Source organism: Mirounga angustirostris, unplaced genomic scaffold, assembly GCF_029215605.1.
Source record: "Mirounga angustirostris isolate CCGP_5_RB_7025 unplaced genomic scaffold, mMirAng1.0.hap1 SCAF_4, whole genome shotgun sequence".
NCBI lineage: Eukaryota > Metazoa > Chordata > Mammalia > Carnivora > Phocidae > Mirounga > Mirounga angustirostris.
Window position 1 is genome coordinate 21,896,150 of NW_026991712.1, and position 17,210 is coordinate 21,913,359.

At 38.8% G+C, this 17,210-nt stretch overlaps 1 pseudogene; it reads right to left on the reverse strand.

Annotated features, from left to right (window-relative positions):
• Positions 1-6,618: 6,618 nt before the first annotated feature.
• LOC123858782 (large ribosomal subunit protein uL6-like) lies at positions 6,619-7,309 on the reverse strand (annotated as a pseudogene).
• Positions 7,310-17,210: the final 9,901 nt, after the last annotated feature.

The window sequence follows — 17,210 nt, forward strand, 5'->3', positions numbered from 1 at the left end:
AAAGCATTGTGGTCCAAAAATATGCAGGGAATGATCACAGTCTTTTGGTACCGGTTGAGACCTGATTTGTGACCCAGGATGTGACCTATTCTGGAGAATGTTCCATGTGCACTAGAGAAGAATGTGTATTCTGTTGCTTTTGGATGGAATGTTCTGAATATATCTGTGAAGTCCATCTGGTCCAGTGTGTCATTTAAAGCCTTTATTTCCTTGTTGATATTTTGCTTAGATGATCTGTTCATTTCAGTGAGGGGGGTGTTAAAGTCCTCTACTATTATTGTATTATTTTCAATGTGTTTCTTTGATTTTGTTATTAGCTATATATATAATTGGCTGTTCCCATGTGAGGGGCATAAATATTTACAATTGTTAGATCTTCTTGTTGGATAGACCCTTTAAGTATTATGTAGTGTCCTTCCTCATCTCTTATAGTCTTTCGTTTAAAATCTAATTTGTCTGATATAAGGATTGCCACCCCAGCTTTCTTTTGATGTCCATTAGCCTAGTAAAGGGTTTTCCACCCCCTCCCTTTCAATCTGGAGGTGTTGTTGGGTCTAAAATGAGTCTCTTGCAGAGAGCATATCGATGGGTCTTATTTTTTTATCCAATCTGATAGCCTGTGTCTTTCAGTCTTCTTATATTTAGGTGTCCTTTTAATCAACTTGAATTTGTTTTTTGATACAAATTAATGGATGACTATCCAGAACACAAAATTTTGCCATTTTTTTTTCCCAGAGAGGTTCTATGTCAAATAGAAAACCTGAACAGACCCATAACCACTAAGGAAATTGAAGCAGTAATCAAATATCTCCCAACAAACAAGTGCATTTAGCCCATTTACATTCAGGGTAACTATTGAAAGATATGAATTTAGTGCCATCGTATCGCCTGTAAGGTGACTGTTATTGTATATTGTCTCTGTTCCTTTCTGGTCTATGTTACTTTTAGGCTCTTTCTTTGCTTAGAGGATCCCTTTCAATATTTCTTGTAGGGCTGGTTTGGTGTTCACAAATTCTTTTAGTTTTGTTTGTCCTGGAAGCTTTTTATCTCTCCTTCTATTTTCAGTGACAGCCTAGCTGGATATAGTATTCTTGGCTGCATATTTTTCTCGTTTAATGCTCTGAATATATCATGCCAGTCCTTTCTGCCCTGCCAGTCTCTGTGGATAGGTTTGTTGCCAATTTAATGTTTCTACCATTGTTGGTTACAGACCTCTTGTCCCGAGCTGCTTTCAGGATTTTCTCTTTGTCTCTGAGACTTGTGAGTTTTACTATTATATGTCGGGGTGTTGACCTATTTTGAGGGGGGTTCTCTGTGCCTCCTGGATTTTGATGCCTGTTTCCTTCCTTAAATTAGGGAAGTTCTCTGCTATAATTTGCTCCAATATACCTTCTGCCCCCCTCTCTCTTTCTTCTTCTTCTGGGATCCCAATTATTCTAATATTTCACTTTATGGTTTTACTTATCTTTCGAATCCTCCCCTCATGATCCAGTAGTTGTTTATCTCTCTTTTTCTCAGCTTCTGTATTCTCCATCATTTGGTCTTCTATATCACTAATTCTCCCTTCTGCCTCATTTATCCTAGCAGTTAGAGCCTCCATTTTTGATTGCACCTCATTAATAGCCTTTTTTATATCAACTTGGTTAGATTTTAGCTCTTTTATTTCTCCAGAAAGGGATTCTCTAGTATCATCTATGCTTTTTTTTTAAGCCCAGCTAGTATCTTTATAATTGTCATTCTGAACTCTATTTCTGACATCTTACTAATGTCTGTATTGATTTTAGGTCCCTGGCAGTATGTACTGCCTCTTGTTCTTTTTTTTTTTTTTTTGAGGTGAGTTTTTTCATCTTGTCATTTTGTCCAGAGGAGAATAGATGAATGAGAGAACAAAATGCTAACAGGGTAACAACGACCCCAGAAAAATATACACTAAACAAATCAGAAGAGTCCTGAAACCGGGGGAAAAGAAAAGGAAATAAAACAAAACAAAACAAAAGAATATGATTAAGCTGGTGAATAGAACAGAGCTACACACTAGATTTTGGGTGTATTTTGGTCTGTTAGAAGAAATTGCCTCCCAAAATTTTAAGGAATGAAAAACTTTTATGTGTACAAAAATAAGGGTAAATACAATGAAGGGATGGAATATGACTGTAAAGATAAAAATTTAAAAAGATTTTAAAAAAGGAATTGATAAAAAGTTAGTTAAAAAAAGAATGAAAAAAATTAAAAGAGAGAATGTTATCAGGTGGGAGACTAGGACAACGTCATACACTAGATTTAGGGCATATTTTGGTGTGTTAGAAGAAACTGTATCCCAAAATTTTAAAAAAGAAAAAAAAATATATATATACATAAAATAAGGTTAAATACAATGAAGGGATAAAATATGACTGTAAAAATGAAAATTAAAAAAGATTTTTAAAAAGAAATTGATAAGATGTTGGTTGAAAAAGGGAAAAAGAAAAAATAAAAAAAAATAGAGAAAGAAAAAAAAATTTTAAAAATTAACTTTGAAAGACTAAAGAATCAGGGGGAAAAAAGCCATGAATTCTATGTGCTGTATTCCCCTAGCACTGGAGTTCTGTCGTTCTCATTGATCAGTAAACTTGGTCTTGGCTGGCTCTTCTTGCTGATCTTCTGGGGGAGGGGCCTGTTGCCATGGCTCTTAAATGTCTTTGCCGGAGGCGGAATTGCCCTGCCCTTGCCGGGGCCAGGCTAAGTAATCTGCTCAGGTTTGTTCTCGGGAGCTTTTGTTCCCTGCAAGCTTTCCATACAGCTTTGGAGGACAAGAGTGAAAATGGAGGCCTCCTGATCTCAGCCCTGGAGGAGCTGAGAACTTGGGGCCCCACTCCTCATTGCAGTGCCAGAGAAAAGCAGTCAATCACTCCCGTCTCCCCGGTCTCCGGCTGCACTCTGTGCTCACCTGGCCTGTGACTGAGAGTTTCTATCTCTGGCACACGACCCCGTGTGGAGTCTCCAAACTGAACAGATCCCTGCAATGCACTCCCGTGCCCCTCCTCCCGGGGGACGAAGGGGAGTCTCCCCGGATCTGGCACTTGTTGGGTCCCTGCTGGAAGAGCAGTGGCCCGACTGTGCCGTGGATTATGTTTTATGGCAACCCTGGGCTGAGAGCCTGCGCCTTGGCTCTGTCTCTGCAGCTGGCTTCCCCACTCTGATACCTGGGAGCTCTGCCTCACTCAGGCACCCCCAGTCTTTCTGTGACCCCCAGGGTCCTGAGACCACACTGTCCACGAGGTTTCCACCCCCTGCTTAGCCACTGGAGTGACATCCCTCAGCGGAGCCGACTTCTAAAAGTTCCAATTTTGTGCCCCGCTGCTCTATCACTTGCCAGAAGCGGCCGACGGAGGCCCCCTCCCCCTCCGTCTATCTTCCCAAATATCGTCTACTCCTCCGCCATCTTGCTCCTCCTTCCCCCAGCTTCATCTTCCATCTTATTTTCAGCTCCATGTTATCTCCTACATTGTCTTCTTCCCTCTTCCTCCCCCACTTCTTTTTCTTCTTTCAGTCTTCTTATATTTAGGTGTCCTTTTAATCAACTTGAATTTGTTTTCTGATACAAATTAATGGATGACTATACAGAACACAAAATTTTGCCATTTTTTTCCCCAGAGAGGTTCTATGTTTGCATGCTTGCCTCCGAGGATAAAAAATGTTTCTCTCATTCTAATCTTATGAATATTTTTTTTTCACATCTTAGATATTGTGATGGGTAGATAAGTTGTATCTTCTAATTTATATTACTTAGATTGTTAGTTAAATTGAACATTTTTTCATGTAGGTTCCATTTATCTATTTTTATCTTGTAGATTTTTATTTTACTCTTCTTATCCCTTAGATACTCTTCTTCTGAGATCCTGATGGGTTGTTCTTATGAATTTTTATGGGTTCTTGATATATTAGAAACACATATTCATCATACCACAGTTGCAATTTTACACCCCAATTTTATTTCTCTTAAAATTGTTTCTGCAGTTTCTGCTATTGGATTTGAGTCTTGGATCAATCAAAGCAGTTGAAATTTCTCAAAAATCTATTGTTGATTTTAATGGAAGAATACAGAATGAGTTAGGGGTCACTAAGCAGGTATTCAGCTTGTACCAAAGACTGTCACCATAGTGCTGACAGACATGTTAACCGTTCAGATATAGTTGCTAAGCTCTTGGTCCTGTCACTGGGTGACATTTTGCCATATAAAGGGAAGCTTACATATGACTACATGGCTTCATCTTTTAGAGTGATAACATAGCAACAGCTTTTGTTAGTCTGCAGGAACCAGAAACAGATTGAATTCTTGGCAAGATAGAAGAAAAGAGCTTTCACAAACTCAGCTGGTTATGGTGCTCCCTATGTTGTAAATGCTACTGGAAACAGACGCTCTCAGTGAGGCTTCCAACACTGTGAACAACATATCACCCAGCAATGACCACCTTTGCGTGGGTCTGACAGAGAGAGCAGAATGTGCCAAGGTGAAGATACTAGGAAAGAGGGCGCTAAACACTGCCAAATTGCTTTCTTTTCAAAATGGAACACTTAGGAACAAGCAATAAAAAATAAACAAACATACATATCACTGCTTTATTTTTATTATTGAAGGTGAACAAATTCATAGCAAGGCTATCCATAAAATTGAGTATCTACTTCACTGTAGCCTAGATGTTGGCAGAGGTGATAAAGGTGATTCAGATTCCATATCAGGGTCTGGTAAGCTCTGAACAATAATGAAAGATGAACTCAAGTTGGTTTGATTTCCCAACAGTGACCCATTTGATAATCTTGGATGCCTGTGTCATGCTCACACAGGGGATGCTCCTTTTCAGTAACAGTATATGTCTACCTTTCATCACACTTTCATTATCTAAGCTTTTATTATCTATCTTAAGTAGGCAGTTGCTGTGCCAGATATAGAAGATTCAGTACGATAGATGTCATAAATGTGCAACACCCAACTCAAAACTGTTTTCGCACAAATATTTATAACTCCCATAACTTGGAAGCCAAAGGAATGAAGTTTTCTTTAAGCAAGATAGAATTCTAAGGTTAAATTATGCCATCAGGATCCTCTCTCTCTTTCTCCTTCTCTTAGCTTGTCTGCCCCTTTACAGGTTTTCATCTCAGGAAGTTTCTCTGTCCATGACAGCAAAGAAGATTCCTGGCAATTTCTGACTTCCATGGGCCATTCAGATTTTATTTTTAATTTTTTTTTTCTATTTGTCAGAGGGAGAGAGCACAAGCCCAGGGAGCGGCAGGTAGAGCAGGCAGAGGGAAAAGCAGACTCCCCACTGAGCAAGGAGCTCATTGTGACACTTGATCTCAGGACCCTGGGATCATGACCTGAGCCGAAGTCAGGCACTTCACTGACTGAGCCACCCAGGAGTCCTGAGCCATTCAGATTATAATGACATAAGGTGATACACTGTCTTCAAGTGGCCAAATCCCAGAAAAAGGGACTGTGATGGATTCTATTTACAGCATGTATCTATATCTCTAGTGGGAAAGGTGGGTCTGTGTGATGGAGACACCATCTTGGAAGAGAGAATGGGAGTTTCCAAAAGAAATTTATTGAAGAGTAAAAAGATTATGCCTTTAAAAGGAGATAGTCTTGGGCGCCTGGGTGGCTCAGTTGGTTAAGCGACTGCCTTCGGCTCAGGTCATGATCCTGGAGTCCTGGGATCGAGTCCCGCGTCGGGCTCCCTGCTCGGCGGGGAGTCTGCTTCTCCCTCTGACCCTCCTCCCTCTCATGCTCTCTGTCTCTCACTCTCTCTCTCTCAAATAAATAAATAAAATCTTTAAAAAAAATAAAAGGAGATAGTCTTTATGCTCAAGAAGAGCAGTCTAACAGAAAGAGAAGGCAAGATGTAAGTAGCTAAAATCAAATGTGGTACGTGTTGTGATGAGAATATTTTCAAAAAGCTATAAAGCTGTTCTGTTGCTGGTGTATGGTGGCGTAAGCCCCAACAGTACCTACCTCCTGTGAGCAACAACCCTCAACTCTGGACAAAATACAAAAATACCTGGAGGTACCAGGCAGTGAACAAAAAAAGGCAGACTCTGAAGGAGAGTCAAAAACTGCAAGAAGAGAACAGAATGGGATAAATTTCCCATTATTTTAGCTGTTAGCCTGAAAGTCGGCTAAAGCTTAAAACCTTGATAGAAAACAGACTTTCTGGCCTAATGAACCAGAGGACAGAATTCAGGGGAACCACAGCTGCTGGAAAGTAAAGGGATGGGTCGTATCCAGGAAAAGAAAGAGCAAGAGAGAGAGCCCTGAATTTTGTAAATAAATTCTACCCAATTCTCTAACCATGAAGCCACATATGTTGGGGGGGGGTGCAGAATTAAAGCAGTCCAGCTACAGATAAAGGAACTGGATTGAGGTTAGAACCCTTTCCCCAAAATAGTTGCATCTTGAATTCAACCAAGTTATTTGTCTACCAAAACAACCAAAATACCCATTCTCTAGAGGAATATAGCGGAGTTACTTTCCAGGATATAATAGAAAATTACTTAACATTTGAAGAACTAGGAAAATATGATTCATTCTCAAAAAAAAGAATAAGCAAACCACTAAGCCCAACAGGGATTAGAACCCATAGATTTTAGTATAGCTTTTATTGTATCTTTAAAATATTGCAAATAAGTCTGAAAAATCATCCGGCATCTTGCTGTTTCTGTAGAGGGACAACTCAGATCTTATTTATCAGCCTGCTGAACTTCTCCTTTTTCAGAAACATAGATACCATCCAAAAATTTTCTGATATCCTTGTTTTTAACAGTTGTGGCTTGCTGAATCAAAGCAGCTGAGTTTGATACAAATTCAATGTCATTTCCTTCAAGAATTAACTCATCTTTTTGGGCTTGAGATACAGAACAAGCAACACCTGGCCTCATCTGAACCCTGTGGATGTATTTCTCACCCAAGAAATTTCGGATTTCAACAAGAGAACCATTCTCCTGAATAACAACGTTGATGGGGAAGTGAACATACACAGACCTCATCTTGTAAAGGAAGCCCAGTGTAACGCCCTTGATCATGTTCTGTACGCGACTACAGATAGTGCGAACAGTAGCCAGCTCTTTTCTATTTCCCCACCATTTGTCAACTTGGAGCCTCTTCTTTTTCTTTCCGAGAAGACTGAGTTATACATTGATGTGATTCAAGTCCCTTCGTAGGGTTCCTCTGGGTCCCTTCACAATAACTGCATCCCTTCAGAGTGATGTCGACATTTTCTGGAATGTCGACAGTCTGATTGCTGAGAATCGTCTTCATTCTTGCAGGAGATGTGGCAAAGAGCTAGAACACATAGATTTTAAAGTGGCTATGTGTAATGATGCAAAGGAAAATTTTTAAAGTACTAGGTCAACTTGTCAGCATGGAGATGACAAATGAAAGAGTCTGAAGAAGAGAGAGCCTCAGGACCTGAGGCACAATACCAAATGTCTAGTGTACGTGTAACTGGCATTGCAGAAGATAAGAAAGATACAGTGAGTCAGAAAAAAATTTGAAGACACAAAAACACAAAGAACAAACAAAAAGAAAAATCAGACTACATCAAAATTAAAAATTTTGTGCATCAAAGGACATTTATCAAGAAAGTGAAAAGACAGTGTATAGACTGAGTGAAAGTATTTGCAAATCATATATCTGATAAAAGTCTAATATCCATAATATATAAATAACACAACAGAACAACAAAAAGACAAATAACACGGTTTAAAAGTGAGAAGACTTCAATAGACATCTCTCCAAAGAAGATATACAAAAGGCCAACTAGCACATGAAAAGATGCTTAATATCTTTACATATTAGAGAAACAAAAATCAAAACCACAATGAATTACCATTTCACACCCATTGGGATGTAGTCTGATTTTTCTTTTTGTTTGTTCTTTGTGTTTTTGTGTCTTCAAATTTTTTTCTGACTCACTGTTGCTAAAAAAAGCAACAACAAAATAGCCAGTGTCGATGAGGATGTAGAGAAATTGGAACCCATGTACGTTGCTGGTGGGGGTGTCAAATGATGCAACCATTGAGGAAAATAATTAAAAAGAGGTATTCTAAGAAATATCTGTACATGCTCACAGAAGCACTAATTACAATAGCCAAAAGATGGAAATAACTGAAGTGTCCCCCAGTGGATGGAGAGGTAAATAAAATATGTATAACCATGTAATAGAATATTATCCAGCCATAAAAATGAAGGGCTGATACATGTTACAACATGAATGAACATCAAAATCATTATGCTCAGTGAAAGAAGCCAGACACAAAAGGTCAGAAATTATACAATTTCATTTATATGAAATATTTAGAATAGGTAAATCCATAGGACAGAAAGCAGATTAGTAGTTGTCACAGGCTGGTGGAGAGAGGGCTGAGGAGTAGCTGCTTAATGGGTAGAGGATTGCCATTAGGGGTGATGAAAATATTTTGAACTAGGTAGAGGTGATGGTTGCACAACATTGAGAATATACTAAAGGCCATCAAACTGTTAAATAGTTAATTTTATGTTATGTGAATTTTGCCTTGATACCATTTTGAAGAATCGATGTTGGACAGTTTTTTGAATTTAGATAAAGGCATAAATATGGTCTCTCAAGAAGTTCAGTGAAGGGGCACCTGGGTGGCTCAGTTGGTTAAGCGACTGCCTTCGGCTCAGGTCATGATCCCGGAGTCCCGGGATCGAGTCCCGCATCGGGCTCCTGCTCAGCGGGGAGTCTGCTTCGTCCTCTGATCCTATCCCCTCTCATGTGTTCTCTCTCTCTCCTTCTCTCTCTCTCAAATAAATAAATAAAATCTTAAAAAAAAAAAAAGAAGAAGTTCAGTGAACCCACAGCTAGGAATCATAGTCAATCTACTGAAACCCAAAGATGAAAACTCTAAAAAGCAGCTAGAGAAAAGCAATACACACTGTACAGGGATGCAGCAATTCAAAAGACTCCTGAATTCTCATCAGAAACTAAGAAAGCCATAAGACAGTGGGAAAACATCTTTAAAGCTGAAAGAAAAACAAAACTGTCAACCCAGAAATCTACATCCCATGAAAATAACCTTCAAAAATGAAGGCAAAATAAAGACATTTTCAGATGCAATAAGACTAAGAGTATTCATTACCAGCAGACATAAGACTCCAAGGAATGCTAGAAGAAATTCTTCAGGCTCTAGGAAAATGTTACCTGAAAGGAAACTCAGATCTTTTATAACAAACAAACAGCATTAGAAATGATAAATACTGTATATTTTTCTTACCAATTTCTTTAAAATACATTTGACTGTTGAAAACAAATAACATTTTCTTACCACTTTTATAATAGATATGATAACTGTAGCATAAAGAACAATGGGGTGGTAGATGGGTCTCTATGATTGTAAAATTTTCACATTTTACATGAAAGGGATGATACTAACTCTAAGTAGGCTGTGAAAAGTTAGGGATATATATTGTAATTCACAGAGTACCAGCTTTAAAAAATAACAGAGGTATAATCCAGAAACCAAAAGATAACTTGAAATGGAATTCTAATAAAATATTCAAATGATCCAAAAGGAGTCAAGAAATGAAGAGCACAGAGATAGAAATAGAGAGGAGAAAAAAAAGAAAATAAATAATAAGGCGGTAGACGATATCAAATCACATCAATATTAGCTATTATGAACTAAACAACTAAAAGGCAGAAATTATTAAAAGAGAAAAAAAAAGCAGTAATACCCCCCTCTTCATCTGTATGCTGTATAAAAGATGCAATTTATATAGAAATAAAGAGATTCAAAATAAAGGGATAGAAAAAAATGATATACAAACAGCAAATATAAGGAGGGTTAGTAACTATATTAGTATCAAATAAAATCAGTACTTCAAGACAAAGAGATAAAGAAGGGCATTCCATAATAACACGATAGTCAGTTTATTGTGAAGACATGCCAACTCTAAATGTATATTCACTTCATAACAGAGCTTTAAAATAGATGAAGCAAAAATTAACAAAATTAAAGGGAGAGAGAGAGTATTTCAAATAATATTTGGGAATGTGACCACCTCTCTCTTAGCAATTGATAAACAAGTAACAGCAAAACCAGTAAAAACCTAGTCTGACAAACACTATCAACTACCTTGACCTAATTGATAATTATAGTAAAATGCACTAAAGACATACAGTATGCCCATTCTCTTGAAGTGTATGTGGTACATTCAATGAGATAGACTGTGTACTGCACCATAAAATGAATTTTAACAAATTTAAAATTATTGAAATTATGCGGAGTATGTTTCCTAATTACTGAATTGAAACAGAAAATAATCTAGGAAAACTCTGAATATTTGAAAATAAAACAACACTTCTAAGTAATCTATAACTCAGTAAAGCAAAGAAAATTAAAAATATTTTGAACTGGATGACAATAAAAGGACAACAAATTAAAATTTTCAGAACGTTTAAAAATAAATGTATCATCCTAAATGCCCATGTTAGAAACCGAAAGTCTACAATAAGGGGCGCCTGGGTGGCTTAGACGGTTAAGTGTCTGCCTTTGGCTCAGGTCATGATCTCCAGGTCCTGGGATAGAGCCCCACACTGAGGGGGGGAGGTCCTGTCTCAGCGGGGAGTCCGCTTCTCCCTCTCCCTCTGCCTCTCCCCCTGCTCGTGCTCTTTCTGCCTCTCTCTCTCAAATGGATAAATAAAATCTTAAAAAACAAAAAAGAGTCTACAATTAAATTTTACTTTAAGAAACAAGAAAAAGAGAAGTGAAATAAACACAAAGAAGGAAGATTTTCTAATAAATATTAGAGTAAATGTCCATGAAGTAGAAATAAGCAAACAAGAGGGAAAATTAACTTAGGGAAAAGATGGTTCTTTCAAAGGATTAATGAATTCATAAACCCTTAACCAGATTGGACAGAAGAAAAGGAGCAAAAGCATAATGTACTAATATGCTTTCAGAAATGATAGAGGAATAGTCACTGTTGATTCAGCAGATATTCAGTAAAAAATAAGAGAATGCTATGAACAACACCAGGTCACCATTTAGTTGAAACACACACATTCCTTGAAAATAAAATTTACCAACACTAACACAAGATGGAACAGAAAATATCAACAGTTCTGCATTTCTTAAATCAGCTGAAATTGTTGTCAACAATCTTCACGTGAAGAAAACTGCTGGCCCAGATGGTTCTTTAGTAAATGCTATCAAACATTTAAGGAAGAATTGTCACCAAATTTATGCAATCTCTTTCAGAAAATAGAAAGGGAGAGAACACTTCCAAACTTCTTTTGAGAACTTCAAAACACCAATACCGAAAACTGGCAAAGAAATTACAATACAAAACAAACATTAAAAAATAAGTAAAACTACCAATTAAGGGGCCCTGGGGTGGCTCAGTTAGTTAAGTGTCTGACTCTTGGTTTTGTCTCAGGTCATGATCTTGGATGGTGAGATTGAGCCCCACCTCGGGCTCCTCCCTGGATATGGAGCCTGCTCAAGATTCTCTCTCTCTCTCTCTCTCTCTCTCTCTCTCCCCCTCTGCCCCTCCACATGTTCTCTCTCTCAAAAAAAATACAGATTAATACCCCTCTTGAACATGGATGCAAATTTGATATTTGCAAATCAAATCTAGTCCTATATGAAAAGGATTATATATCATCACCAAGTAAGGTTAATCCTAAGAATGCGAGGTTGGTGTAACATTTGAAAACCAGTTAATTTAATTCACCACATTAATAGAATAAAGGAGAAAATCCATATGACAGTTTTAACTGATGCAGAGAAAGTATTTGCTGAAATGAATTATGACTTGTATATTGATCTTGGCACTGCTCTTAATCAAGGATGGTTAACCTTAGTTGTAGTCACTTAGCACTCGGTGTGGGGAAGGGATGTTCAGGGAGGAGGGAGCACGGAAAGGCCAGCCAGACCTGTTAGCACCTGTGGTTAGCTGCTATATACTCCAGGAGGACGTTAGCATCACCCCAAGTTTCCCTGCCTCACTGCAGGGTCTGTGCTGGGTTGCTCTTGATCTGCTTTGTAGTTTAGTAATCTCAAGGGGATGTTGGGGAGAGAAAATAGTGCACGGAAAATTGTTTCTTTGCTCCCTATCCAGATGCTCTGCATTGATGACTACACCCAAAACATATGCAAGGACCTAACCCATTGTTTTCCCTTATCCCTGGTGTTTCTCTGTTTTTTCTTACTTTGATAGATTTCTCAATCTTCCTTTTGCTTCTTTTGGTACCTCCTGGGCCGGATTCAGGAGAGGAGACCAGCAGCAACTTTTCAGTTCCCACACAGCATATATACTGATGTGGTTGTACCTCACTGATCACCTTCTCTTAAAAATGTTTTATTTTTTAATTTTTTCCAGTTTTGTTGAGACATAATTAACATATAATGCTATGTAAGTTTATCGTGTACAGCATAGTGGTTTGATTTATATATACTTTGCAAAGATTGCCACAATAAGTTTAGTTAACCTGCAGTAACTGTCTCTGTCCAGAATGAAGGTTCGTACCCCTTGAACAAGGTAAAATTCATGACTTTGGGAGCCATTCTTTTCCAGACCTCTTCTGATCCTTCACATTTATCTAAGTTAGACTATTTAGAGTTTTGCAAAAATTCACTGCACTTTCCCACCTCTGCATCTTCAATCTCACATACTGTCTCCTTTTGTTTTTCTTCCTGTGTGTGATGCTGTCGGCTCACACTCTCTTTTATCTGGAATATGTTTCCTGTTCTTCCTGTGGAAACCCTAGATGGTACGCAAGCCCCACCTTGATGCCACTTCCCATCGTGCAGTGCAATTTAACAGAAAGAGTGAGGTCTTTAGAGCTCAAGACCCCAACATGGCGCTCTAGCTCCTAATCCTTCTGTTGTATTTATAACTATGGGTTGCATTTTGCACATTTCTCTGCTTCAGTTTCCCTATTTGTAAAATAGGTAAAAATGCTACGTGCTTCAGAGGACTGCTGTGAGGATTTTATGAGGTGGCAATTACTTCATGCTAAAAAGGCCAGTGAAAAGTTCAGTCTCTGCCTCCATGCTGCCTCTCCTCTCTCGTCTTTGTCTCATCCATTTTCCTCAGCCCAATGAAATTTATCTCTTCTTTCAACACAATCCCATAGCATTTTCTTAATAGCATTTTGTAGGGCATTTGTTCCATTTCATCTGAGCTGTAATCCTGGTAGGAATTTCAGTAGCACTTACCTCAGAAGGTGTTTTATTGCCCAGAAAGGTGTTTCAGGAGAGAGAACAATATTAGTATTTAAACAAGGCCGCTGGAGTCAAAGTCTCAGGGTTGAGTCCCAGATTTACCAGTTGTTAACTCTGGGGTTGTGAGAAAATTTTATAACCTGTCTGAGCCTCAGATTGCTCATGTCTTAAATGGGAATAATTTCAGTCTCTAACTTACACAGCTGTTGCAACAATTAGGCGTGACAATATATCTAAACCACTTAGCACAGTGTCTGACATAAGAGCTCAGTGATGATAAGGATTATAAAGGCAGAAGGAATTAACGGCTTTGGAAAACGGTGAGAATTACCACCTCCCATGCCCCGTGGCCCTTCTCTCCCATGCCCAAATGGTTTCTCAGGCTCCAAAAATCTTCCGCATTTTTTAGCACTCTGAGGTATTCCAGGTTTTTGGATTTTCTCTTAAATCCCTAAATCTCCTTGGTCGACTGGCAGAATCAGATTTCTGTTGAGCAGATGTTTTTTGTCCTAGTAGTCTAGGCTTTTCTGTGTCTAAAGACGTATCTTTATTTTTTTCTTTTTTTTTTTTCTCGGTTGTCTCTTTATTTTCTTATGCAAGTCCATTTTTTTTCTCTTTTGCCCACCACAAGGAGCTAGTCATAACACATCTGGCCTGGCATTGGGCCAGAGTCCCCAAGTGGAGTTTGGCATATTGGTTTGGTTTTGAAGACATTCTTTAATTTTTCCAGGCCCTCTCCCCAAACTACTGACCCTGCAGCTCTGTAATTGCTTATGTATTTTCATTTCAGCTCTTAAGGCAACCTTTTGGTGTGGCCCAAATCGGCTTCATACATTATCGAAATGCTCAGACAGAGCCATCAGCCTACACTGTCTGGACCTGTGGCTCGGTTTTGTGCCCCATTTCTCACTAGAGGATCTGAAGTCAAGCTGATGAACACCAGTTTAAATCCTAAAGGTCACTGCCTAATGATTCCAGGTGAAATGCATCTTCAGAATTTATCCCTTTCTCTCTAATTTCATGGCAAACCCCTCCCATGGCCCTTGCTCAATCAATATTCAAGATAGAATGTAAAGGGATGATTAAAATTCAGCTTCAGAAGAAACCTCTTCTGTAGTGCCTGATTTCATGTTGTCAATGTTTTGTACCTGGCTTGGCTGCCTCGTTCTTCCTCTCTGTCTTCCGCAGAGACTGTCAGGTATAAGTCACCGTGCAGGCAGAATGAGATAAATTAGGAAGGCTTTATTGGCAATTTATCAGGAAGCTGCTGCAAGGCAGACCCATGAATTTCCTTGCTAAGCCTCTACTTTCCATTCACCACTCACACTACAGTAATAATGCCTTGTAACTACATAATGGCACTCATCCTTCAATCTCCAGTGACATTGCCCACGGTTAATTGGCCCTTACAGCATCCCTGTAGGGTAAGCAAGTGTTGTTACCACTGTCCCCAGTTTGCCAATAATTGAGACACAGAGTGGTCAAGTGTCTCTTGGAAGGCCATAAAGAGTGTCACTCAGAGAATTTCTTGACTGATCTGTTTGCCCCAATCACTGAGTTTCCCTGTAGCTCATAACTTTTGGGTGAAAGCCTGCTAATCAGGTAATCTCTGGGCAAACCCAGGGGATGAGAATTTGAAGAATGGATGCTCCTGGGAGTCCCCTATCCACTTTCTCTTTACAGGAAAACACATGAAGAGTTAGTTTTTGTTATTGTTTTGCTTTTTTAAGTCTATGGTTTCCTGTAGTTGAAAGCTTCAAAAAGGATATAATCTCTCATTCTCAACTGTTGCTTTATTGTCAAAAGACCTGCTGAATGATCATGGGAAGGAGATATATTTGTGATAACTGGAAGAGGGAGACTCATTGCCTCAGAGCCTAGAATAAAGCTTTGCCTCTCTCCTGGCTCTGCAGCTGCCCCCACCATGGGATTCATTTTCCCTCCGATCCTGGCCCAACTTGGGTCACCAGGAGCATTTCTGCTACCCTGTGCTACCAGGAGTCAGCATTAGCTTTTTCTCGTTATAGTCTCTTTGCTTGGGGGCCTTACCAAAATTTCATTGACTAATTGAGGCCAAATTTGATTTTTTCAGGACACCAAGATACAAAGACTAGTTTGTGAGTTATCTATTCATTCTTAGAATTAATAAACATCTACCAAAAATCTCCTAGGGGTCCCTGGGTGGTTTAGTTGGTTAAGCGTCTGACTCTTGATTTTAGCTCAGGTCATGATCTCAGGGTCATGAGATCGAGTCCCATCAGGCTCCACGCTGGGTGTGGAGCCTACTTAAAATTCTCTCTCTCCCTCTTCCTCTGCCCCTCCCCCACCCCTGTTTGTGCTCTCACTCGGTCTCTCTCTCTTAAAAAAAAAACTGTATGTATGCTGGGCACTGTTAAAGGTGTTGTGGAATAAGAGTGAATAACATACACAATGTCTGTCCTCATGAATCTTAAATTCAGTAATTCCCCTGTTTCCTTTATTCCTTCATTCTGGCAATGCTAAGTAATATTCAGTAATCCCAGAATTACATTTTTGTCCTCTGTAGAACATGGGGATTATCTAAAAAATCCAAGCACGGTAGGAAGATGGATGTGTAGTGGGTTGAATGGTGACTCCCAAAAAGATACGTTCATGTCCAAATTCCTGGAACCTGTGAATGTTACCTTATTTGGCAAAAGGGTCTTTGCAGACATAATGAAGTTCAGGATCTTGAGATGAGATCATCCTGGATTACGCGGGTAAAACTTAAATCCAATGACAAATGTCCTTATAAGAGCAAAAGAAAAGAACAAATAGAGGAGAAGGCCATGTGAAGAAGGAGGAAGAGATTGGACTGATGTAGTTAAAAGTCAGAGTTCCAAGGGTTACCAGAAGCCACTAGAAGTTAGGAGAGAAACATAAAATGGATTCTCTTCCCAGAGCTTCCAGAAAAGTGAGGCCCTGTGGACACGTTGATTTAGGATTTCTAGCCTCCAGAAGTGTGAGAGAATAAATATGTGGTGTCTTATGCCGCCCAGTTTGTGGTAGTTTTTTGCTGTAGCCACAGGAAACTACTACAGCAGGCACTTTGGTCTTCGAAGTTGGACATAGAAATGATGCCCTCAACCCAAGCCCAAAGGACATGTCCAAATGATTTCTTGAAAGTCAGATTCCTGACTGTTTTAACATGTATCCCGAGGCTGACATGATGAGCCATAGTAACATCCGATCATAATTTTGTTCTCCTTTGAAGGAAGTTCCTTTGCTTTTTTCCTAAGAGCAACATAAAAATAGCAAGCAAAATTTCAAACTAAGTTATCAAGAAATACATATTCCTTTTGTTTCAGTACATATAAATTGTTCTCTGGGAAATGTACATACAGATTATATTATAAATTATGTAATAATAATAGGCAATACCCACAATGTGTCAATTCCACCCATTTATTTTCCAAGAGAAAGGCAGAAAATACATTTTCATGTGACAAATGTTGGGAAGCTTACATGACTGTAAAGGGGCACTTGTCCACCAGTCTCCCAGAGTACCTCACCGTGGACTGAGAATTACCTGGTCTTGCTTCCCACTAAAACCTACGCTCCTCAAGAGTGGGGTCATCCACAATGCTTATCACTATACCCTCCACACACCTGGTATAGTTTTGACTCTTAGTAGAAGCAATGACAACTATAGCTAACCTGTATTGAATTCTTAATATTTCAGGATTTATTCTAACTGCTTTACATATATTGACTAATTTGATTATCAGGGCAATCCTATGTAAGAAGTACTTATATGATCCCTATTTTACAATGAGAAAAAAAGGGTACTGACAGGTTAAAAAATACTTTGTTCCTGATGCAAATTGTCTCACTGGTTGAATTTTTAAGAATCTCTAGCTACTAGGTTGTCTATTGCTTTTTATTTTCTCACTTTATAGACAAATTCTCTCCATATAATTGTTTGTTTTTATCAATTTTATTGAGGCAAAATTTATACACAATAAAAT